This window comes from Calypte anna, chromosome 12 (assembly GCF_003957555.1).
Source record: "Calypte anna isolate BGI_N300 chromosome 12, bCalAnn1_v1.p, whole genome shotgun sequence".
NCBI lineage: Eukaryota > Metazoa > Chordata > Aves > Apodiformes > Trochilidae > Calypte > Calypte anna.
Genome location: NC_044258.1, coordinates 156,560 through 181,111, shown reverse-complemented (window position 1 = coordinate 181,111; position 24,552 = coordinate 156,560). Strand labels below are relative to the sequence as shown.

At 40.8% G+C, this 24,552-nt stretch overlaps 1 protein-coding gene and 1 long non-coding RNA gene across 5 annotated transcripts in view; one reads left to right on the top strand and one right to left on the bottom strand.

The window, feature by feature from the left end:
• Positions 1-24,552, bottom strand: part of RAF1 (Raf-1 proto-oncogene, serine/threonine kinase) — a 75,792-nt gene that overhangs the window by 42,968 nt on the left and 8,272 nt on the right. The window lies entirely within an intron of this gene.
• Positions 3-24,331, top strand: LOC115599014. Of its 3 annotated transcripts, XR_003988082.1 has the most exons (6): positions 3-789; positions 2,833-2,937; positions 17,599-17,718; positions 22,380-22,453; positions 23,224-23,253; positions 23,358-24,331. It is a non-coding gene; the product is annotated as an uncharacterized LOC115599014 (long non-coding RNA). The 3 variants fall into 3 exon arrangements; XR_003988081.1 differs by lacking the exon at positions 23,224-23,253; XR_003988080.1 differs by lacking the exon at positions 22,380-22,453 and having other exon boundaries at positions 22,486-24,331.

The window sequence follows — 24,552 nt, the reverse complement described above, 5'->3', positions numbered from 1 at the left end:
TTCCCTGGCTCCTCTCTCTCCTTCTCTTCCCCTCCTCCTTCTCATCCCCGCCCCTCGGCCTGACGGCGGAGCGCCGAGCCCTCGATCGAGCCCGCCGCTCCGTGCCGCTCCGCTCCCCGCCTCGGCGCCATTAGGGAGCTGCGGCGGTTGGGGCCGCCCGGCCGCGCCGGGAGCCGGGCTGAGGCGAAGCCCTCCCGCCGCCTCTCTCCTCCCCCACACTTCTTCCAGAACCGACCTTGGGCTGCGGGACGAGCTCAGCCGGAGCGGCCCATGACCGCCCGACCCAGCCCCTTCCCTTTAGTCCTCCTGAGGCGCCCGCAGCGCTGCCGCCAGCCTGGCGTTGCAGTCGGCTCCCGGTACCCCCGCCGTTCAGCCCTGCCTGGGATCAGTCTCTTGGAGGTTTTTTTGAGGGTGAAGCGAGCGGGGCAGAGGAGCAGCGAGTCCACTCTCGGGGCTGTGTGTGCGCACCCCTCAGCCCGCACTCCGCCTCAGCCTTCAGCCCTCACCTCAGCCCTCAGCCCGGAGCCGTCCCTGTGCACAGGCGCTCCCCGCTCCTGAAGGGAAGGGGCAGAAATTCCCCAGGTGCTGAGCGGGCTGGGGTGGGAGCCGCTGGGAAAGGTTTCTGGGAGAGAACTTTAAAAAATGGTGTGCGGGCAGCGGTGTTGCGGCAGGGAGCGGCTGTCAGACCCAAGCCGGAGGTGGTGGGTCGGTGCTGAGGGCCCAGGGACTGCCCGGTACCACCAGCACCTCTTCCAACCTAAGCTCCGAAAATCTACAGCTTGTTAAATGGTAAGAGATTTACCGGCCCGGAACAAAATTTCTAAGCCATTGCAAAAGAAAACGTTTCTCCCAGAACTTGTTTTTTTGGTTTTGTTTTTTAAACAGTGTACATGTATGTATTTACAGTCATATAAATTGCATTAATTGAATAAGCACTTCTCTAAAAAGAGCCCCCAGCGAATTTCCCGCAGCCTTATTTGGGATTTCTTTACAGAAGAAGAATTATTCTGATAAACCAAGGCTTGAGTTCAGCTGAAGTCACGTTAACCTCTTCGAGACACAGCAAGGGCAAGAGGAAAAGCAGCACTGTTGCCTGTCCTAAGCACCAAATAAGAAAGAAAAAACACATAGGAAGTCTGTAGCTGCTGGTGCCCTCCAGAAAGAGGTGTGGTTGGCAGGTAATGGGAGATTGAAATGGGGATGGCAACCAGGAGCTCTAGAGGGCTGAAACAGAAATCTCCACATCTCTAGAATCCAGCAGTTCAATACTTTATAGTTCCAGAAACCATCCACTTCTCTCAGTGTAATAATACTTTTAGTTTAGAGGGTATTGCTAAAAGAGAGACTTAACTTCCACTAGACAAACCACATGGAGGTTTCAACTTTTCTACTATGAAAAGTGCTCATTCTCTTCTTTATCTTTTCCCCATTGCCATGGGCTCAGACCTACCAAAAAAGAAACAAACAAACAAAAAAACCAGAAAAACAAATCCAGGCCAAGCTGGGATCTACCAAGGAGAAAATACATGAATGTGAATCATTCAGTTAAAATTCTTTCAAAAGTTTTAAACATCACATCTAAAATGAAGGAGTCCTCTGGTGCATATACTGAGTTTACATGACTGTAGCAGGAGATGGTAACACAGTAGACAGTAGTACAGATTTTGGCAAAATATACAAAAAAAGCTTAAAATATTTAAAATACGAGCAACCATAAGATGCTTGAAAGGGGAAGAAAAGAGGGATAAGCACCTCAAGAAAAGGTGGTTTTGACAGAAGCCAAAGTTTGTGGAGTTTTAAACTTCTTTTAAAAGGGTAGTAGAAGGATCAAGGATTGTGGCTGTGGAAAAAAATGACCACGGATAGGAAAGCAAGCCAAGTTGCAGATAGTTAAACAATGTGGCACATGCAAAGAAATACAATAATTCCAAGAAAGAAAAAGGCAAACAAGGAAGCCAAGCAAAGAAACTCAAACATCACAGCCTAGAAGGGAAACAAAAACTGAGTAAACTTTCCAAAAGAAACTTAAAATTATTAACAGGAGAACAAGTAGCAAGAATTAGGAGTGTACTGTTGGCTAGGAAAAAGAAGAAACTTACATACACACTTTCACATGGAATTTTGGGTATGAAATTTTAGTGCCTTATCTCCTCAGGCCAAGGATTGCTATAGATGAACTAAAGCATTGTACTTCTGCATGTGATTTCAATATATACACTATAAATTATTCTCTTTTTCCTGACTGACTTCAGTCAAGTTAGGTACAAAAGAAGTCCAATGTACAGATGCCATGAAGAAAGTGGCCTCAAACAAAAGATAGCAACCTAAAACTCTTTTAGGGACTCCAAATAAGGGATATCTGATTTGTGTGATGGTGCATTAACTATCTGTATCTTATAGCTCAGCTGAAAGACTTTATCATTTCCCCATGCCACTGAAGTGATCAAAGAATAGGGGTGGTAATGCAATGTATAGTTTGTTTGGGTTTTTTTCATGCATCATAGAGTTTAACTTGCATACATTAATTTATAACAATAGAACATTTTATATATGAAGCTGTTAACAAAGCAGTAAACTTGTTTTGCTGGGTTGGATACCCTAGCAACATTAATCATTTTCATTGTTTTATCCTTAACAAACCCCTTAACTTTTTATTTTATCCACACCCAACTAAATCTGGCTGTCTGCTGTGCATACTTTTCTCCACTGTGTTCATCATCTCTTCATCCAAACTAAATCTTGGGGAGTTCTCCTTGTGAAAGCACCACCTGAGTTCCCAGAGGCACAGCACCAGAACAACTCCTCACCAAAGCTTTGCTCTCTCTCTCTCAGCAGCCACAGATGAAGCATGCAGTGACTTCACTGCTTCCCTGGAGAGGCTGGATTCTGGAAGCAGATCCATTTGAGCAGTGCCCACACTCAGGGAACTCAGAGGAGGTGAGTCAGGGTATGAGATGGGGTCCCCCAGGTTTGTGTATGCTGACCCCCAAGTTCTCCCCTCACTCAGCACCTCTTCCTCTTGGTGTGAAGTCAAGGCATGGACCCTGCCTTACAGAATGGGCTGTCTGGGACTGGCCTGATGTTACTTCATTCTTCAGGATCTATTTTTAAATTCACTTTAGTTTATTGACTGCAGGATCGAGCCAATTTAAGTGCTTTAAGACAGATACCGAGAGCTGTCATGCAGAGTTTCTTTTGTTATGCTTTACACACACATGCTGCACACCCTGTGAGACACACTGCCTGAGGTAAACTGTCCCCTGCTTCCCTTGCAGTACTGCAAACATTGAACATTTCACTCTCTATATAAATGTCAGTCATTTTCTTTATATTTTTTTAACTGCTTTTCATTTAAGAAGCATGTTTATCTAACAAACATAGGCAATTCCCTGTAATGTCAAGGACTATAATCCTCTACAGATTTGTACATTCTTCCAGAATCAATTCCATCTCTTACACTATAATCCTCTACTAGGTATTTATACTTACATGGCTCATCAGTTGTGATAGATTTTCAATGCAAGTTTGTTTGGAAACACTTCAGAGTAAAAAAAAACAAACAGATTTTCATTAAGCCTTACAACGATAACAGAGTTCTGAGAGAGCAGCTCCATAAGCAGTAAGCAATAATCTCACCGGTTAAAAATAAATAAATAAAATTATATTAGCCTTTCCTCACTGATAATCTCACATGAAACATTCTTAACATTTCCAGCCATCTCTCTACCAGTTTTCAGTCCTCCATATGCTCCTCCTGTCATTTATGGTATTGCAGCTATCCAGTGTCCCTGGGCTTCTTCCATGCAGTGGAGTTTCTGCTTCTCCAGTTTCAGTGCAGTGCTATTTGCTTCTAGGAAAATTCAGAGGCACAGCACTACCCCATCCAGTTCTCTCAGACTCTTCCCTAGACAGGAGGAGTGAAGTTGGTTTAGACACACTAATTCACAGTACTTATTTACCAGGATTTCATTTTCCTCTGGTGTGAGAAGAAGTTGTGACACACCAGAACAGTGGTCATAGCTTTGAAACCTGAGCTTTAAGGTGCAAGGTCCTTTTTGCAGGGACAATTGTCCCTGCTGCATGACTCAGCCCATGCCCATTGGCTCCTTTGCTGGGCTGCCTGCCTCTTTGTTTGCAAATCTACCACAAGCTGGCTGAAAAAATAAAATTAAAAAAATCATGAAAGCCACCTGGTTTCAAAGTCATCTCTTAGATGATCTCCACTGGTATGTTGTATTTTATTAAGTCACCAAAGCTGTGCTTTTTTCCCTGTTAGATTCTCAACAGAAGGACCAAGAATCTGGGGAACATCCCTTTTGTCACTCACAGAACTTTGGACATACTAAATCAGTCACCATATCCATAGAATATCAAAGCATGAAAATCATTTTAGAATAATGTTTTCTAAATTTCATGTGGAGATGCTGAACCAACAGGTGCTGCCTTCACAGTGAATAAATACTTAGTCTGAATAAGCATTATTTGAGCTCAAACAGGGTAAAAAATATGAAACATTTAGGCTTGAATCTGTTGCTATTTGAACAGTCATTCCTACTTCATAGACAATAAATACAGTGCTTTGATTTATACATGTATTCTATTTTTGAATCCTAACCAAACTGGTTTATTTGGTTTATTTTGACTTTCTGGGGAAAAAAAAAAAAAAGTTTAACCACAATAAAATCTGTTTAGAGCTAGCTACTGCAGTTTAAAAATAACAAAGCATAAATAGCTTTTTCCTGACAAACATTTTGAGAACCAAGCCTGAATCTATGCAGATGATTTTTCATTATGGCTGATACAGAGCTACATAAAGAGACTGATCATCTGATTTGGCATGACCTCCAGCTATGTGTTGATGATTTCTAATGTGTGGTAACAGGACTGCATTCAATACTTACTTTCTCTAGATGTTATTGTAAAAATGTACCTTGAGATGACAGCACAGTTTTCTATGAAAAACTGAGAGTACTGAATGAGTAGCAAAAGGGTAAAATAGGAAAGTGTGTGTATATGTACACATGTCTGACTGAGCATGTCTGAAATATCTGGAGGGATGGGAGGCAACAAAAGAAAAAAAAACAACAAACTTCTCTACCTTTTCATGAATCCTAATTGTGATTCTTCATAAAAAAATGCCAAACTTTGTTTTTATACTTTTGTGAAGGAACCTATTCTCCTTGTCACATTTGTCTTGTGTACAGAAACACCTGTGTTCTTTTTGACATCACCCTCTGCTTTCATCAAAGATGATTCTAAGAGACAAGGGAACCAAAGCAGTCTGGCCAGCCTGCCTCTCCAAGCTGCTCTCCCCTGCTGCTATTGAATTAGAATATAGGGATAAAGTTATAAATATAAAATATAAATATAGGTAGAAGGTTATAAATACCTGGCATCACCCAAACGTCTAGCAAGAAGGCAAAAGTCCATTTTAGCCATGTTCATTCATGTACAGAGAGAAGTGGAACTCTCATGTGCTGGGTTCTGTTACAAAAAGCTATGCAAAGTAAGGAAAATAATAATAAAAAAAGTATTTGGCTTTCAGCACAAGCCTATTTATCCATTGTCTTTCAAGTTCATCTCTAACATTCAGATAAACAAAGATAGGTGATCAAAGGTATAATTACCTTTGGCAAAGAACCCCCTGTTTTAGGGAGCCTTTGATACCTTGTACCTCAGTGTCACATATAGCAAATTGTTCTTAGATGGGGGTGGCAATTAAAAAATTATGTTGCAAGCAGATAACTTCAGAACGAGTGTACTCATGAAGACAGGACAACAGGGGAAGGTTTTATTTATTCAGCAGATTTAGCTTGGTCTCTGTGCAGGGTCATAACCTGTCTGTAAGAAGCATTTCAGGGTATTTTCAAGTGTCAGTGAGTGCTGATGGGTCACATCTCTGTGAGAGGTGTCAGCAGCAGAGGATTTCACCAGGCAAAGCCCTGGGAGATGATGCACCACTGCTATTTAAAAAAGCAGTTGCTGGTGCATATGGCTAATTTAGTCTCTGATGATAAAGGTGTGGGGTGTTTTGGTCAGATGTTTGGTGTCATTTTGTGAAGGCTTTGCTGCTGTCACAGCTTCAGTTTTCTTAGACTGGACAGTGGTAATGGGACTGATGGTATGTACTGGGATATGCTTTTCCTCCAATGGAAAAGTCAGTTTAACCACGTTGAAAGCTTCTAATACAAGGTTCATTCTGGTCTTCTTTTTGTGAGAACTTGAATTTCTTTTTGCAAGATAATAAAAACCCAAAACAATGCTATGAGCAAAACAACTAAATTACTTCAACAGTAATTAGCAAGACATCAGGTCAAAGGAATGCAAACATACAAGTCTATTGCTATGCCTCACTGCAAAACTCCAGTATGCTGTGTTAGGAGATTTGTTCAATCTTTCAGCAATTGCAGAGAAATGAGTATCAACATGTCTGGTTATACCCAAGTATTTTTAATACTTTCAAGATGTGTATCTAATACTCAGATGTATTCAGATTAATTTATTCAGACATTCCTTAACTTCAGACTTACTTCTGGTGAAGACAGAAGCTTTCCATTAGCAACAAATTATGCAAGCCTTTCTTCTGCATGTCACCTAATTGGAACAGTGACATAAGAACTGAAGTAACTGCTAAAACATTTTTGCTGAGACATCAGTTTTATTTGATAATAAGGCCAAATAAAAAAAGAATTTAAAAGCCTTGTTTTTCATAAAGTGAGCACTGTTAACATCTTTGGGAGTTGAAGCAGCCTGGTTCTGTGTTCACACACTACCTTTCAGACAGGAAATTTTTTTAAAGGGTCATTTTTTCCCCCAACACACATAAAATTGGATGAAGGGAAAGGAATAGCAAAGTCTTGATGCCAATATACAATATATATTTCCTTATAATTCCAACTTGGGGTTTGATGATTTCAACATACCACCATTTAATTTTTTTTTGATATATGCCATGCTGTTACCTTGGTTCTAAACAGAGTATCACTTGCAGTACTATAGAGTCAGTGGTGCTTTATGGCTGGTTTGTAATTAAAGTTAAGGCTTTCCTGAGGCAAGTCAAGTGAAACCCAAAAACACCAGTGCTATCTGAGGAGGATCAATTGCTGAGACATCTCCCCAAGCCATACTTGACAGATCCATCTCTTTCAAGACAGCCTTCTGAAAATAAACTAAGGTGGATTTTTTTTCCCTTCTTTTGTGAAAGCAATACAGTGAAAAAGGAATGGCATGGCCAAAGAGACCTTGCACTGGTGCATGCAGTCTTCAGGTGCTTCACACCAAAGTCTCTTTATTCTTGACCAAATACTCTCTGGGTAAATTCTTTGACTTTTTTTTAGTTTTCAGGATCACAGACTTAAAATTTAGCTATTTTAACTAAGTATTTGGGTGAAACATTCAGTACAAAGTTATTTCCTCAAGTAATTTATCAAGTTTTCAAGTAGGATCATGCTCTTAGCTGAAAAGAATGCAAGCAAAATGGGCTTTTTTTTTTCCTTTTTCCTAGGCTTCTTGTAACATTTTATAACACGCAGTTAAATAAGTTTATTCTTAAATATGGATTGGTGATTATAGACAGAGTATTGTTCAAATTAAATCTTGCATATTTTTATAAGCAAGTTGCCAGAATATTTGATATAAGATGCCTTATATATATATATATATATGTGGAATAAATTAAATGTCTTATAAATTAATATTTCACACATGCTTAGTTTCTATCTAGGAGAGTTCAGAATATTTCCATTGTAACCAAAGCCTAACCTCAGTTTTTTAGCACTATCACTGCAAAGCATATTACTGAGATTATTTTTCTAGCTTTCTGTATAATCACTACACTGCACCTTTTATCTTTGACTACTTTCCTACCCACCAGATGGGTAGGAAGCCAAGATTTAGCACACAATTTTGAGATGGGGAATAAATAAAAACCCTAACCACACAACAAAAAAACCCATAAGCAAACCAAGCACAACCTTAGAACATATAAGGATTAAGAAAAAAAATTGCCTGTCAGTAGCTTTGGACAGGATTTACCAAATTTAGTGGGTAAAGTGACTGCAAGAAAGAAAAATCCTCTTGCAGATGTAGCTGGCACTCAGCTTGGCTTCTGGATTCCCTCCTAGGTGGGCCATGACTTTTAAAAACACAAATATGTAACACATGCCAAGCATTAGTGCAATTCATGTCATTTGAGCACACCTTACAGCAGTCTACTGTATTTAAACATTATCAATGCAGAGTTTGAGCATCATGCACTGCCATCAGGGCAGCAATTTCTCTGTAAAGTGGTGAAATCTGATATTAAAATATATCCCAGTTCCTGGGGGATGTGGAGGAGAGTAGTGAGTGGCACTGCAGGCTTAAGTTAAAGACTTTGAGTTATTCTACACGTCTTAGCCAGGATTTGATTTTTAAAACATGGGATTTAAGAAGCTTCCACTTCCTAAAGGAGTGGGAGATGGCAGCTGGTTCATACAGTTGAAAACACAGTGAAATCTTAGCATCTAACTGGCCAAAGGATAGACCAGGCCTATTCAAGAATAATTTCAATTTCCACAGTAATCCTAGGAAACTTTTGGGTATGGGTGAGAAATGGGAACTGTTCTCATATTTGACACAATATCATTCACACAAAGATCATAGATTTCTTTGCTTTAATCCAGGCCAAGTAATTCACTTGAGTATTTCACTTAAATATGTGGAAAATCCTAGTTTCTCTTAGGGATAGGAAATAGACTCAAGTGATTAAAAATCTTCTGGTTACTTTTCCTGGTAGCATTTTATTGCTTGTTTTTGTAGGAAGTTAAGAATTCTCTGAGGAAAGCTCCAAGATGTTTGTGTGACTTTGTGAGTAATGGAAAGAATTTAAACACAAAATACACTACTGCTGAATAGTGATAGGGAACAATAAATAAGAAAATAGTCCAAGAAGGATCACTAAGGCTCCCTTTCTATGAAATAGCTTTTCCTAGAGGAAGGTGGGACTGCTGTAGAACAACTTATATGAAAACATTTGAGATTGTGTTTGCCAAGGACGCCTACCATGGAATTTGGCCACAAGCCAGCATGTTCTAATTACCTTTACTTTGCAGTTCCACTTTTTGGTAAGAAAGCACTACTTGGAAGCAGCAAGTACTGGAGAGTTTGATAATCCTGAGTAAATTTAGTTTCTGCTGGGCCAGAAACCTAAGCAGTCTTTAAAAAAAAAAAAAACAAAAACAAACCCCAAGAGTATACCCAAAATAATATTTTCTAAAAGGCTTGACAAGCATATAAAATGCTAGGTAGACAAAGTTGAACAGTATTATAAATAATCATTTATGTAGGTTCTGAAAAATAATGTTTCCTTATGAGGATAGCTGGTCTTCACATTGAATATTGCACTTCTCATGCAAGGAAAAGAAAAGAACAAGCATTCTGAGAAAACTCTTATCAGGGAAGGTGAGAATACAGAATTATTCTTTAATGATAACATAATGCAGTAGAGAACTTTCAAAGCAATAAGCCATTCTTACCACAACTATTTACTACAGGGCACAACACCCTCAGTCTTAATTAGCATTTTAGAATAAATGTCATTTAAATATCAGTGTGTCATACAGAAGCAGCTGTTGATAAGCTACACAGTTACTTTCAGTCACATTAGCATCTATCTTCAAACGGCCTAAACTGCTTTATTTTTAAGCTTCACCTGGACTTGTTATTCTGATTTCCCCTTGATATTACAGGAGTAAACAAACAGCAGAAAGGCTCCTGTTATCAGGCAGGCTTGATCACCACCTGCCTTCATGCCTTTCCCTCTTCCCCCACCTTCCCTGCTGCCAGCTCTTCCAAAGCTGTTGCATCACCTGCGCTGCACTGGATGTGCACCACCCAGGGTGCTTTCCCACTGGGAATGCCAGCTGCACTTATCTATTGATAATTAAGAAGGTGAAGGGGACTTTTTGATTCATAGAAAGTTACAGAACTAGGCTGAAAGCCTTGTGCAAGTTTTTCTTACTAGAATGAGACACTATCAGGCAGACCTAACCCATTCAGTCTTTACGTATCAGTAGAGAACTTCTCATTGTTTGGCTTCATTTCCTGACACAGGTGTTCTGCTCCAGCAGAAGCAGTATGAGTGCTAACCTGCCTAACAGCCACAGATGATGTGCTCAAAGCAAGTCCCAGGTCTGATAATGTGGACAGCACTTTGTGGGTTCTGGCTGGGGTTAAATGGTTGCACAGCAGCAGTTGGGCTGCATCGCTGACTGTCACAAGGAAAAAAATACTGGGGCTTTGGTTATCATAGAATCATAGAACTGGCTGGGTTGGAAGGGACCTCAGAGATCATCTAGTCCAACCCTTGATCCACTCCTGCTGCAGTTCCCAGCCCATGGCACTCAGTGCCACATCCAGTCTCTTTTTAAATATCTCCAGACACGGAGAATCCATTTCTTCCCTGGGCAGCCCATTCCAATGTCTGATCACCCTCTCCAGAAAGAAATTCTTTCTCATCTCCAACCTAAACCTCCCCTGGCACAACTTGAGACCCTGTCCTCTTGTCTTGCTGAGAGTTGCCTGGGAAAAGAGCCCAACCCCCCCCCGGCTCCAACCTCCTTTCAGGGAGTTGTAGAGAGTGATGAGGTCTCCCCTGAGCCTCCTCTTCTCCAGCCTCAACACCCCCAGCTCCCTCAGCCTCTCCTCATAGGGTCTGTGCTCCAGTCCCTTCACCAGCCCAGTTGCCTCCTTTAGACCCGCTCCAGGACCTCAATCTCCTTCCTAAACTGAGGGGCCTAGAACTGGACACAGAACTCGAGGTTATGTTCTCTCTACCTCAGAATTCTTCTCTGTAAGGCTTAGGTGCAACTGTAGAACACTTGAAGACAGTCTAATTCTGCAGTGCTGGCAGAGGGACAGTCCCTCTTCCAGCCCAGCTGCAGGTTTCTGCTCCTTCTGTCCCGCCAGATCCTGCAGTCATGCCATGGCATGGTGAGTCAGATGTTTGTTTTCATGACTAATCTCCCAATCCCAGCACTTCTTGAGTGATACAAGGGAAGAGGCCAGAAGGCCCAGCTTGTGGATGAGGTGTGCAGAGACTGGAATCTCCCCATTTGGCAGCAGCCTACAGATCCAGTGATTTGGTTAGTGAAATTGGAGCTGGAGCAGTGGGAAACTCAGTGATCCCAGAAAGAGTATCCTTTTGCATATGCAAAGCATATCTCAAAGGCTATACCCTCTTAGTCATCTGTTTATCACACTGACATGAGCAGCAATATTATTATACACAATCAAAGCTGAAGTTGCTAAATCAGGTGTTGGGTTTTTTCCCGTGCTGTTCATAAATTCCTCATCCGTTGTATTTAATTTACTTCTTACACTTGAGGTTTTGTCTGGTTTGAAGAAACTCTTATGACCTCTTCAAAAGGTTATAGGAATAAATAGGAAAGCAAGGAAGTTTGCAGATAAACAAAATTGTTCGAGAGAGTTGACACTTAAATACACACATGGAAGGAGAATGGTATCAGATTATGAAATAGATTAAATCTCATGCAAGTGAATGCAAAGCAACAGTCTAGGAAAAGACAGCCTACATCATACATAAACAGCAAGGGGTTCTGGTTTAGCTCTTGTCAAACAGATAAAGAGATGTGGGATTTACTGTGATTTAGCTCCCTAAAAGTGCCATCCCTGTGCTCAGCAATGGTTAAGTTGAGAAACAATGTTAGGAATTCAGGTTGAGAGCCCAGAACAAACCAGAGGAGAGCACTTACAGCATTGTATAAATCAAGGATGTACCCACGTTTTGAATGCAGATCTGTGCCTGTGGCAGAATGTGTTTAATAAAAGTAAGAGGAGCAGAAAAGGGCAGTGGGGATGGATATTTAGAGATGTAAACCAGCTTGTGCATGGTGTGCAACTAACTAGATGAAGACTCTTCAGCCAGGAAAATAAAAGGATGAGTTATTTTCATAAGACAAACAACTCTCACATGTCTGTATAGTCATCTTGTGGGGTCTAAAAAGATAGGTTTTACTAAGGATTAGGCAGACTCAGAAAGTTGGTACTCTGAGGTGTATTTGTAGGCATTTCCTATCCTAGGTTCCTGTAGCATTTCACAAACCACAACAAATCCAGTGCTAAATGATGCGGAAGGGTGCTGTAAAACAACAAAAAAGTGTTTGCTCCCTGCTGTGACATCCCACATTATAGCAATTGGTGTCAGATTCTCCTGAATCAGAGACTATTTCTCTGTTTTGGTGCCTTTGAAAGTCTCATGCTTGCTGTGTGTTGCCTTTTGGGGTTTGTGTTCACCTTACTGTGATTTTATAGTAAAACCACCATAGCCATGGGCTTGTAAATTCTCATTTAGAAACAACTTACACTTTTTGACCAATGACTTCCTGTAGCTAATAGTGCTCTTCTGTTCTGTCCTTTAATCCTTTCAGCTGCCTTTTTTTTTTTTTTTTTTTTTTTTTTAATTCAGTACATGATGTTGAGTCTCTGAAATAGCATCTTTAAACCAAATGCAAGTATTTCATCCTTTTAGCTGTTACTTCAAAATAAAAACAGAGATAGCTTTGCCTAAGGACACTGGGAAGAAAACTGAGGAGCAAAGGCTAGCAATCTGTCATTTCAATATCCAGCTATACAACTTTCCTCCATAATTCTTATTGTATAATAACAATCTTCTTGGCAACAGTTATCTTACAGTTTCACTCTGCTGCCAAACACAGCTATATGAGCCATGCTAGAGCTGAACAGGATTGAAATTTCTTACACATCAGGGTTTCAATTTTGTGTTAGATGACAATTAAAGCAGAACGTGTAGACCACTGACAGGGTCCAACTGAACAGTACCAGAGCTAATTTACAAAGCAGGTGCCTCCCATTTGTATAATGGGCCTTCTCACAACTTGACCACCACATTTAGAGACATCTGTGGACTGAATCAGCAGAATTCAACTTATGTGCAGCTCTGAAATATTAAAATACAGATCTTGGTGCTTCACTTTGTGTAGCGAGTGCATGAAGTATGATAGAATTACTCAGCAAAGAGCCACCAAAAAGGGCTGTATAGAGCTGTTCTGAAGTAAATTGCTATTTTTACAAAAATGGAACCACAGTTTGTCACTTTTAAGTGGAAGCATCTCAGTTTAAAGTAATATCAAGACATTTTCATCTCTTTGCTGTTTCTGATCTGTGCTGATCTGATTTTTCTCAATTTCCATCCTGCATGCCTAATTAATTACTTTCCTCTTAGTCCAATTACTGAAATACCAAGTGGGCAGATTTTCTTTGTCTCAAATGTGCTTGAAGTACAAGGTTCTGACTAATCCCAGTCTGACCAACAGGAATAAGTAATCTATCTCTTGATACACATTACTTCTAGTTTAAATTATGCACATCTCCTAATTTGAAAAGGATTTAGGACTCAAGATTTAGATCCAGATCTTTTCAGGTTCCACCTGAAAACCCTTGACAGGTAAACATCTAGGATATTAATTTATGGAATAAATAGGCAGAGTATATAAAGAGAGGGTGGTCTCAGTTTTGGTTTATACATAGGATTTCTCTTGGCAACACAAATCAGCATTAAATTGTACAGTGGGTTTTTTAAAAAAAGAAAGTTTAAAGCACAGAGGATTGTCCTCCCAGACTGCTCACAAAAGAAAAGGGAAATTAAAAAAAAAAAAAAAAAAAAAAAAAAAAAAAAAAGCAAAAAGGAGGGGTGGGAAGAAGAAAGAAATAACATTTTCCCATGCAGGTATTCTGGAAAGTTTAACAGACTCCACCCAACATAGTAAACAGACAGTTTACAGAAAGCCAGGCTAAAAAGAGAAGTAAAATTAGGAACTCTGCTGTCAAAAATACAGAAGTTCACTAACTTAGTAAGTGTTCAGTGTTAAAATTTATCATCCTGATTCTAGGAACTAAGTGATATGACCACAGGCTACAGAAATAGCTACAGAAGGAGTCACATGGAGTGATGTAATGTGAACATGGAATCAATCTTTGCTTTTTTTAAACTGAAAAATTTCTGTTCAGTGAAACTTCAGGAAAAGCAGAAAGCACCAGGAAGGTTATCCCTAGTGCACTGGAGCAGGGCAAGGGAAGCAGCATTGGAGGCTCATATCAGTGTCCCAGGGTAGAAAAATCTTCTACCAACCTTGGAGTAACAGCAAAGGGATGCAGAGAAGCAGTGGATAAGACTTTCCTTTCTGGAAAAGGAACTCTGCATTACAAACATCAGCATGGATCAGCAATAGCTGAATGCAGCCTAATACACTGATGCTAGCAAAGAGCCTCATTCCATGAGCCCTGCTGCATGGGATCACTGGCCAAGTGGCTGGATAGTTCAAACCAGATGAGAGAACCATTGCTTTTTGCCTTCATAGCATAGAATATGGCCAGAAAAACAAAATGTGAAGACAAGTTTTTTAGAATCTCCTTTTGGAAAAGAAAAATGAAACCCCAAAACCAAACAAAAAATCAGCCCTGCTACGAGCTGCAGGTGACTTATTGAGTCTTTTAGAACTGCTCTTGAATTTAAGTTAGCCAAGAAATAAAATCTGTGTTACCTTCACCTACCAGGTCAGAACATCACTGAGGAGCTGAGCAGGAGTTTGGCTCTGGACCTGTCCTAGCTTCTGGCTCTTGAAGTTCCTCATCCTATCCAGCTCCATTAGTTCCCATTTTCTTCTAGAGTACTTAAATATTCAAGTGTGATGCTTTCTGCCATTTAATTCTCATCACAAAGCCAGTTGTTAATAAGGAAATAATGTGGTTTTAACATAAAATGCACAAAAAAAAATATGTGCAACAATATTATAGCAAATTGTAGATTATAATGTGCAGCAACTACAAAGGCACTGGATTTAAGGCAGTGAAGGGCTCAGATTTGGGGCTCTACCAGCTATTTCTTAGTCAAGTTACTTAGGTGAGCAAATTAAATGTGTTTATAAGAAGATGTTAAATGCTTTACTGACTCTGAGACTAAGTTAAACACAGGAGAGATTTTCAAGAATGCCAAAATTGCTTTTTTAGTGAAAGTGCATGTGTTGGGAAAAATTGTTACATAGCAAGGTAATACCAGGGAATATCCTCTGTTAGCCACACCTGGAGCTTCAAAATCATTGATCCAAAGCTTTGAGGTTGTGTACACACATACACAAAGTCCTCTTTAAGGATTAGGTCTGTCCTTTGGAGAGGCTTGGTTGTTTCCACTCCCCCAGTTATCCCCAAAAGATAAGGCAATAGCACATGTCATATTATTACCACTATTTTTGAGTGTACTTGACCTCGAATTGAAGAGCTCTTATTCACCCTTCACATTTCCCTCTCCTCTCTAAAAGGGGTTGGTTCTGCTTCCCATCCTAGCCCTGTTCTTGCTTCTGGCAGCACAGAAAGGAGAGCAGCTTTTCAGAGGAGTTCTGTCCTGAGATCCCCAGTGGGGCTGGAACTTCTCCCAAGACTGATACCAGCCCTTCAGCAGACTTGCAGGATTCAGGGAAGTCCCAGGATTTGCCAAGGCTGTATTAGAAAGCCTGAGGTGAACTCTTCAGCTCTGCTGTGTGTTTGGGCTGTGTCTGAAGGGCTGTGACAGAGCCATCTCCATCAGCACAACCCACCTGAGCACCTTCTGCTGCTCTCCTGCTGCATCTTTACCTGAACAGCCGTGCCCAGGCAGAACCAAAAAGCTGGAAGCCTCAGGAAAACCATCCCAGAGGTTGTCTCTGTGGGACTTCAGAGGCTCTCTGATATTCAGCCTTGCTCTTGGTTCTTGCTTTACACCTCCACACCTCAGTGTGTGCTCAGATGGAGCAGAGGTCAGCTAAACAGCACAGGACTCCAGGCTATTACTGCAATGAGGGCTTAGTTTTATTATTTTGGAAAAGTTGGGGGTTTTTTGTTTTTTTTTTTTTGCTCAGCAAGGGTCTCTAGCCTCCTAATGCCTTGATTTTCTATCCTTGAAATGGAAACAGGCATTCTTCCCCTGTGCTTTCAACACTTTCAGCTGTTTTATGAGACATCAACATTAGTTAGACAGAGATGTTCTCATTCCTGAGCCAGACTTCTTGATAGCATTGGACAGAGCTGGAACATGGATAAGAAAAACCTCTCTAATGTCTACTAACACTGGAAAGGTACAAAAAACCCAACGACCCCAAGCTGTTTGAAGAATGAGGCACTGGAAAACAACAACAAAAAGCCCCTTTAACTCTTCAGATGGGAAGAAGTATTAAAGAGCGGAGTAGGACAGAAACCAGAACCTTTTCCTACACAAGTTCCCACCACAGCCATGAATCAGCTGTCAAAGTGTCACCCCCTTTCTGGTGGATGGGGGGGAAAGTGGAAGTCAGTAAAACCTCACTGCCATTTCTGGGCAAGCAGATGGAGGAAACTTGGCACCTGGACCATGGTTCTCCTTCATCTGAGGCTTCTGCCTCTCTTCTGCTGTGGGACATAGGGAAAAGATTCTCAGTAACCAGTAGAGAAACTCATCATTGAAGTCCATGCTCTCCAGAACCACAAACCTGCAGATCCTTTCCCACTAGGAGAAACTGGTTCTAATTTCAGTTTAATTTTTTTTTTCTTTCCCCTCAGTCTTATCACTCATAGCATTTGTGCTAGAAATCTGTAAATTCTTACAGGAAGAGTTTTGCCAGCATGCTTGCAGCACAACCAGTCTGCTTTTGTTGCCCAAAACACAAACAGAATGAAAATTCAGAGTTACACACTTCTCAGCATGCTGTGAGGACATGAGAATATTATGAACACTGCACTTTTCTGGCTAGCAGCTCTGTTGTCCCCATAGCCTGCAAAAGAAGGGAGAAAATTAACCGTCAGCTCCCAGTACAGCAGCTGCAGAGATCCTCAGTTTCCCCACTGCCATTATTTTAGAGGAGCCATTTGGTCCAGAACTTTAAGTACCCAATGCCAACTGAGTCACAAATCAGTGAAGAATAAGACTGATTCCCACTGTTTCCAAGCTGTCCTGGGACACAGAGTTTTGTCTTATTTTGACTCATCTGCTCTTTACTAGAGAGGACAATTAAACACTGGTGAGATGCAGCTTTCCAGGAGCTCTGGAGAACAGCAAGTGATGTTGCTTACAAATCCCTTTTGAAGATGTATGCAGGCTTTCAGTGGGAGGTTTGAAATAAAAGGTTCCATGTCAACAGCTCATCTTCAATTCTCTGGCCACGTACAAGTTTTTGTTTGCATTCAGATCTGATCTCCTGAAGCCAGTTGGATAACAGCTGGGTGTTTAATCCTGCAAAGGGGAATTCTTCCACGTATTGTTAGTGGTGTGGCTCATCCATGATATAATCTTGGTCTGGCTTGAAGAACAGACTCAAGTCCCTGACCAGTTCCTTTGAACTTGGGACAGCAGAGTGTTACTAATTTTCCTGATTCTAGCAAGAGTAGAAAGAGCCTCTCCTGTGCTCCAGCCAGGCTTTTGGAAACCCAGCTCTCACAACATTTTCATCCCTGTCTGTGGAAATCTCCTTTGACTCTGCCACCCCCATCACCTGGGGTCATTTCTTCACAAGGCAGATGGACCTTTTTTCCTCCTTTGGTACCCAATATGATTTTTTAATTTTTTTTTTTCAGCTGAGATTAAACAGGAAGCAGAGGCATGAATGCAGCCCTCACAGGAAGACAAAGAGCAGAAAGTGTCTGGAAGTCCTGGCCAGTCTTCATTCCTTCCCCCAGCCATTCCTGCAAGCAGAGGTGAGCTGGGCTTTGCTCTTCCTCTCATCCTGGCGGTGGGCTGAAGATCACTTGGGGTTCCCCTATTTGGGTGAGGACTCCAGCCCAGAAGCTGCCTCAAGCCTGTGGTAAGAGCAGGGACACACTGCAACCCCCAGGAGACAGAAGTGTAAATAGAGGCAGCAAACCCATGATTCAGTGAAATACCATAACTATTGTGCTCTTTCAGGAGGGAAACACCCTAAGTATTGATGAGAGAAGTTCTTAGCACCCACTGATGTGAGCAGAGAGGATGGTGGAAGGGAATGTGGGGTGTTACTGAGAGGCTTCATCATCAGGGTAGTTTCAGGAGTGCCTGCACCTCAAATGCACTTTGGAGGCTGCATGCTCAGGAGAACAGACAACATTGCAGACTCAAGTGCTCAGGGTAGTCAAGTAAATAAATATATACATACCCACACTCCATATGTTTTTCTTCTGTTTGGTGTTGCTCTTGGGGGATTTTGGTTCCTCGGGATATTCTGGGGTCCACCCTGTGCTTTTTAAGGCTAATTCTGCAATACCAGCACAACATTTGTAGCTGAAGATTCTCTCCAGCTACTCAACACTGAGGGCTGAGGCATTGCTAGGATAAAAAGTGCTACCTGGGGGTTCAGTAGTTGAAGCACAGAGGAGGTCATGAAGCCAAAGGCATAGGACTCAGTCATTCAGATACAGCAAAAGAGATCAGGGAACAATATACATGTTGGGTGTGGTTTTTCTTCTTTCCCTACAGATCCCCCAAAAAAGGTTTAATTTCTCTTTTACATTGATATCTCCAAGATCTCACCATGAAGGGAAAATTAATTATGATTGATCTGTCTTCCCCTCACAAGGCGTGAAGGGGAGGGAGGACTTTTGGGTTCTACTTAATATGACAGGGGTTGATGCTAGGGGAGAAAATGTTGAAAACCCTTGAAAAACAGGGGTTGCTCTAATAATACAACAGGCTCAAGTAGGATGCTGCTTCTTTGAAGGAAGTTAGTTCTCTGCTACTTAAACTTACTGAATAATTCAACTACACCCAGTATTTAGAGAGTGAACTGCAAGTTCTAAAAGTTTGTATGTTAGTTTTCTTCAGGTTTTACTTTTTTATTAATACTTGAATCTGAAGGGAGGACCCCAGGCTTATTTAAGCTGTAGTGATTGCACTTCACCCATTTCCTACTTTGAGTCTTCTCACAGTGCAACCACATTTGGAATCTGCAAAACAGTTATTTCTAGATTAGAAGTTAATCATGGGCTGAAATTTTTTTGGGGAAAGAGCCCCCTAATAAATTTGCCAAGACCATTTTTGAAGCTTGTCAATGCAACAAAAGAAACATGAGGGGTAAATCTCTTATCTACATTCCAGGTACCCAGGTTCTGCCATAAGCAAGTTGCATAAACAAATCCAGCTCTGGTGGCTGATTTTCAGTAGGTCTCCCAGCCTCTCCTGATGGAACTGCTTTACTTTGTATAAATACACATGATTAGGAGCAAGATCCTGGAACTTATTTTGTCCCTAGCAATTATCCTACATTATTTGATAATTTAAAATGAAGGAACATCTCTCATCTAAACCAGAAACTCAGTCTTGGAACACTGAAACCTTTCCCAACTAAGACTTCACCAATATAAATTAATTTCCATGCCAAACTTCCAGCTCTGCATCTCATTTTCCAATGAAAAAACATTTTGTTGAAAGATGCTTGATGAGTTCTCTTTCTGAATGGATGTATTTTGAGTAATCACTGAGTAGGACATGGAAATGTGTGAAAATCATGAGCTTCATCAGTGTCATCCAACAGATGGATTTTTTGCATAAGTAATTAACTTGAAAGAAATACACATAAGCATTCTCTGCTGGTTTGCAGTTATTTTCAGGGTGGTGAGTAATCAAACACTGCATCTGAAAGCAACTGCAATTTATAGATGAGTAATCTTTGCATATGAATAGGTTTTGATCTCTGTATATGACTAATTTCTGCTTCTTCTGAGATTAAACATCTTTTGCTTCCTGTTAGAAAGCAATTACAATCTATGGGGACAATTGCCTTTTTTTTTTTTTTTTTTTTTTTTAAAAAAATATTGAATTTGTCAGTCCTGCACACTGCAGTTAGATTGAAAGCTGGATTTCATTCCTAATTCAGTTGCTTTTGATATTGCCCTTCAAATTCCACTGGAGCAGAATCTTCAGGCCCACCAGGTGATAATTTATGGGACTCTAAGCAGTGAAATTATATGAACAGGAGGTAATCTGAATGTTTGGAATTATTTCTATGCTCACATCAAAGCATAATAAGACATTTTTTTTTGTTTTTTCGTTCAAGTCCTTACAATATGATCACAAGATGTGATCACAGGACATCCTGCTGGGTACAGTATAGGTAGAAGAAGGAAAAATAAGAGGAAAGACAAGTTATCATGGATGCCATCCTAGAGAGCAGCTTCAAAATATCCACATTCCCTGGGCACAACTGTGAGTACTTGTGCTTAACATTACTCCAGTGTTAATATTGTTACATCTATAAAGTTCAATAAGGAAAGAGCTGGCTACCAACCCCCTAACACAGCCTTCTCTGGCAGCAGTGATACCCGCTCTGCAGGGAATTCACATGCATGTTGATGGTAGAGGAACTGCTCAAGAAGTTACTGCTAACACTTTATTGGACATTTCAATTCTCTGGGATAGTTATTGGCACAGGGATTTCTGAAATACATTTTTCTTGCATTTTCTGTGGTCAATATTAACACAAAAGCTAGAATAAAAAAATACAAGCTTTCCTAAATGCCCAGTTTCTCAAGAATTTTTTCCTCCCCTTTGGAAGGCTGACCTGAAATATTCTGCCTTATTAGAAGAGGAACCACCAAAGCTCTGTTAACGTGCCCAATCTGGTTTTATTTCCCCTCTGGCCTTTTTTAAAAAAAAAAAGCCCAAGATGGACATAAAAGATTTAACACATGAAGATTTCTGTAGCTCTGTTGAGAGGAGCAGTGAAATGCTGCCTTTTGCTTGGGGAGGATGAAAAATAGTTTTAACTCACTGGTAGTTGGAGGCACCAGAGCAATGAGATCACATCTTTTTATAATCTCAGGATTTAGTGTGTAATTGAAACCAGGAGGATAAAAACCAAAACAAAACAACTGTCTTTTGAAGGCATGATATCTCTGTTGAGTATGCATCAACTCACATTTGGAGATTCATGGTCCAGAAAGGTGGGAATTAGTGCAATTTGTCTTCCAAGGGCCAGGCTGCAATAGCCTGAGTGCCATTTTTCATATAATTAGGTAGTTAATGATATAAAGGGGGAGGGGAAAATAGGAAGAGAGGCAAACACTGGGTAAGAATTGTTAGTGTGAAGGCTGTGCAGGTGCTTCAAGCACAAAGCCTTCATTTCACCAAACTCTGTGTCAAAGAATGAAGGTCCTGCTGACTCCAGGGTTCCCCTCTGGTATCCTTTGTCCAAACACACTGATTAAAGTAAGCACTTTAATCAGAAATCTCTTTCATTTACCATCATCCTGGTGCTGAGTGCTTATTATATACCATGGCATCTATTGAAGATTAATGAAAGTGGTATAACAACAAAATTTAAATCTGGACAATTATATAAATAATATTGCACAAGTAAGCCCTGAAAGTGTAAAGCTTGGCTCTGGTGAATGGAACAGTTCTTTTTCAGTAGCCTGCACTCAAGAATTTGAGTAATTCTTCAGTGAAATAATAAAATTTCCACGAGGCTTCATTACCAAGTGACTAGAAGTGAGTGACTGCTCAGGTGAGTTAGAAATTCACAGATTTATCACCTCTTTAAGCAATATAAATTGCTTGCATGCTCCTAAAGGAAATTAGGCTGCTGGGCATCCATTCAGCTTTGGGTCAAAGAAAGAAAGAAAGAGGTAGGCAAAGTTTTGGGGCTTTGAGGAAAGGACTGAGCTTTTGGTGATATGTGAAGGAATCCAAATGCAAAGGCTGTGAAAGAAACCAGGTTCGGAAAGGTGCTGGAGAACTCCTTGCTTGCAAGATTGGAGAGAGAAGTTCAACCCAGGCAGCTGGCAAGGACACCCAGGTGGGTGGCTTTGGTGGAGTGGAATCAGGTTTTGGTTTGTTTTTCACAGCACTTACCCTAAGATAGTTCTTACAGCTTAATAGATATGTCACTAATCAGCAAGACAAACTGCTGTAAACTTGATTTTGAAATTGAGGGCTGCCTATCTGCAAAGAGGTAGTTATTATCTTCCCTCACTTTTGTAGCCAGAGGAAACAGTTCCTGAGGTTGCAGGCACTTTTTACAATGAGTGCTCAAGTGGCATCTGGTTCAGTGACTCTCTTACATCCCTTGGCTGCTGGTTCCTTTTGTACAGTATAAAGCAGCAGTGATGTGAAGAGCCCCACACAGGATGCTTTTAACTATCCTGATGTGATCTCAGAGATCTGTGTCAGAATGTGCTCAGAGTAGGATTTTTTGAATTGCTAGACTAGAGAAGTGATAGGGATGCCATTTCCCTGCCATTTCCTCACAGACATACACAAAGCCACACTAATTTGGGTGTTCTAGACAGATTTGAACCCCCCTCAAAGAACTGAATCTTGTACTAAATTATTAAAAATAATAATTTAGGAATGATGAAGTAGTGCTGATCTGAGCATTCTTGCTTAGTCTTTCAGATACAGATTCCTGTACAGATTCCAGATACAGTTATGTTAGGAGAGAGGAATGATTTTAAATCTGAGGTGGGTTTTCTTTGTGTTTTGTTTGTGCATAGGATCATCAAGTTCTGTAATGAAATCTGGTAGTGTTTCCTCAGAAATAAAATTGCTACTAGAATCCCTTTCTTGCAATGCCCACATGCTCCCAATGCACCACCAACCATTTACAGTACAGGAGTGGAAGCTTTGATGGGAAAGAGCTAATCTGAGCAGAGGAGATAAAACAGGCTACACATCCCCTTCAAGGAGGGGGTAAATGCCCAACTTCTGGTTGCTCCAGTCAGTGTTGCCACAGAGGCTTGAGGATCTGAGGACTTCTAAAGACTTTCTAAACACTATTTTTCAATGTGCAAACTGAAAGCACTTGAACAGGGCACAAAGCTGTCTCCAGTCTGAGTACAGAATTAGTTCTGGTGTTTTAATCCTTTTCACAACCAACTTAGTACCCGTTTATCCTACATGAAGTGCTTAGCTCTCTCAAGATAGCAGCCATCCAGCTTTGTGCTTAGTGAGCAATACATGATGCACTGTTCAAAGGAAAACCATATCCACTGGTTGGAACTCTTGCTCATGACAAAACAAGATGTCTAAGTGTACAGCCAGCTTTAATATATCATCTGAAGAAGACCAGAGCTACTTCTGCACCTTGAAAACATTCTTTGATTAAATACTGATTACAATCTTCCCTCCCATAAAAAATATAATGTATATATGTTTATGTATAGCATTTCAAAATCAAAGCCTTGTACTTACTGCATCTTCCTCTGCATGTCATCTGATGGCACTGGGAACAGATCCCAGCATCCCAGAATGCAGCTTGGCAGGTATTACTCTTCTGCTTATAATGGGCTCTCTAATTGCGATGCATTTTTTTCCCCCTTTTGAACTAGCTAACTAACCTGTAATTTTTCTTGGTATCTGCCCAAAGCTAAATGAAATATCTCATACACCCAAGGAATTCCTCATCTGCTACAGGTGACTTCAGATTGGGAGTTGCCATCACCCAACAGGAATGAATCTACATGTAAACCAGGTTTCAATAATATCCCCAGGAAAGACAGATCACTTGTACTTCCATTTTTATGCTGTTTATTAGTTCTTATAAGAAGAAGAGTGAAGCCTGCATGCAAGTCTCCTCTCCTGAGCTCTAACACAAGAGAGATTTGGCTCATTGAACAAGTATTGACTTGATTTAATAAGGCAAGAAGAACCTCAAGGAGCAATTGCAGCTGCTGCTGCTACCCACTAGCTTCAGGTGCTTAGCAGTCCAGCTGATCAGCAACTAATATGCTTAAGTTTGACACACTTTTTCTTCCCCATTTTGTAAAATCAGGGCTGGTGGTGTTATTTTGCAGTTGGCACCTTGCACACAGGTAAAGGGATGAGAACAAAGGAGCTTCCACTGTCACTATTTGAAAAGGTTCTGCAATTGTTGTGTGTATGGAAACATGGGGATGGGGCTGCAATGAAATGCAATGCAATGATAATGGGTCTACAGCAGAAATAAAATAAAATAAAATAAAATAAAAATAAAATAAAATACAATAAATTAAAATAAAATAGGCTTGAACTAAATGCCAGCCCTGCCTCCCTTTCCTTCATTCTGAATTTGTCCTGCCTCCTGCTCCTTCAGTTGTTCCCATAGCCTCTTCCTGAGGAGCAGATAAGAGACTTACTGGCCTTACCAGCTGTCTCTTTTTCCAGGTTAAGGTTGCTGGGTGGCCTGCTTGTCTCTCAGGGGACAAAATCCTGTCCCCTGCCTTAAAGGGGGAGCACACAGCTTCTCAAGGACTGCCATTGAACTGGGACTTTCTTCTGCTCTTTCCTTTGTTGCAGACTTTTGTTCTGCAGTGCAGCAGCTTTATAGACTTCTCCTTTCTGCAACAGCATAGAGGGGAGGCAAAGAGGTTGCTGTTGGATTTTTTTTTTTTAAATTATTATTATTATCATGCCCATTGTTTTGTTTTGGTTTCTGCCTTGTTCCAGGTGATGGAAAGTAGAGAGAAGGATCTTGAGAATAGTACAGGACAAGGACAAGACAGGCTTTTCACACAAGGTACACGAGCTTTGGGTAGAAAGAAAGAAAACTCCCTTAAGGGAGTTTCCCTTAAATATCTGGTTTA